The sequence below is a fragment of the Calliphora vicina genome, chromosome 2, assembly GCF_958450345.1.
Source record: "Calliphora vicina chromosome 2, idCalVici1.1, whole genome shotgun sequence".
Taxonomy (NCBI): Eukaryota; Metazoa; Arthropoda; class Insecta; order Diptera; family Calliphoridae; genus Calliphora; species Calliphora vicina.
In genome coordinates, this window is record NC_088781.1 from 90,764,596 (window position 1) to 90,766,319 (window position 1,724).

The 1,724-nt window shown below is 34.8% G+C and overlaps 1 non-coding gene across 1 annotated transcript; it reads right to left on the minus strand.

Annotated features, from left to right (window-relative positions):
• Positions 1–464: 464 nt before the first annotated feature.
• LOC135952771 (U6 spliceosomal RNA) lies at positions 465–568 on the minus strand. Its single transcript, XR_010576133.1, has one exon. It is a non-coding gene; the product is annotated as a U6 spliceosomal RNA (small nuclear RNA).
• Between the last annotated feature and the right edge of the window lie 1,156 nt (positions 569–1,724).

The window sequence follows — 1,724 nt, forward strand, 5'->3', positions numbered from 1 at the left end:
AATCTCACTATTCTATTGAAAATTATTTTAAATGTAGCAAATTCACGACCCGTAGTACCAGAAAATACTTCTATACAATACAAAATATGTGGCATCAATAAAGCATTAGCGACACGCATTCTAATAGAAAATGGAAGATATATATCAAGTGAATATAACCTTCTCAATAAAAATGATATTCTGGAAGAAATGCTGTTAATATGAGCTTTAAAATTTAAGTGATCATCAATCAAGACACCGAGACATTTCATCCTATTTACAAATTCAATACATGTGCCATCAAGTGTAATATCCATATCATCAGTTCGGAAACCAAATCCCATTAATTTAGTCTTTCTTCAATTAAGTTTAAATCCATTTTCAGAAGACCAAGTTAAAACTCTACTAATAATGTAATTAACTCCTTCCTTTAAGACATCAGGAAACTGTGAGCCTGCATAGTAAAGAAACTGATCGTCATCTGCATAGACAAACGCTTCACGATTTTGCGTGTCATCCTTGCGCAGGGGCCATGCTAATCTTCTCTGTATCGTTCCAATTTTAGTATATGTTCTGCCGAAGCAAGAACATGTTGATGAAATTTTCAGGGAATCTTCAGAATAACCCAGCGGGTAACACTGTAAAGTCAGATTTTTGATATTCGGTCTGTGGGCGGAGAGGTGTGTACAAATCTAATTTTTACATTATACCGTTAATGCCATTACATATAAAAACAGATGTGTGTATGTATGTTCCATATGGACTCAACGGCTGGACCGATTTTTATAAAATTTTCACGGAATCTTCAGAAAAGCATAGCGGGTAACACTGTAACACATATACATAAATACTTTTTTTATTTCCAACGTTCAAACAATGACAATTTTCATTTTGTTGCTTAACATCATTCTAAAAATTAATGATTTGGTGTAAAAGAAAAAAGGAATACATTCCAACACATGGCCGGTACTATAGAAGTTCTTTTATATTATCAATCGATGATAAACAATTTTGTTTACTCTTGCAAATTAGGTGCATGATTAAAAAATTTCCATATGAAATCTATTAAAAAAATAATATTTTGAATAACTCCGCATATCACTTTTAATAAAAAATAACGGTTTTATTCAAATAAAATTTGTTTTCGAAAGGGCATCTACGTCTAGAGTCGCAGAAACGGGAAGAGAACGAGATTAACGGCTTCAGCAAATGCGTCGCAGTGCATCTTCATCGAGTGCTGCAGAAACACCTCAACAGCATATAGTTGTTTGCTCCCGAATGACTCGATCAAGAGAAAGAATCGATTTAAAGTTGCCCGGATTTTATTACAATAAGTATGATGACTACAGGAATCACAAGGATGTACTAATTAGCGCAATGAACAAACATTACTTACATTGCAGCATTTTGAAGTTCCCTAAGGAATCCCCGGGAATGTGCTGTTCGAACGGTAAAGTTATTCTGCCACCAGTTATTGAGCCGTCTGAGCTGCTACTAAGTTACATTTCCGGCGCGAATCCTATTTCCAAACACTTCCTTCAAAATATCCAAAAGTACAACACATGCTTTCAAATGACATCGGCTTGATCCCTCCACAAATTAGATTTCATTTCCGGACTTCTGCCAAATGCAAATGAATATTCAAGACGTTGTCGACAAAGTATTCCCAAGTCTTACAACGAACTACAACAACTCGAATTGTCTGTGGGAACATGCAATTTTGGCACCAACAAATTATGATGTTA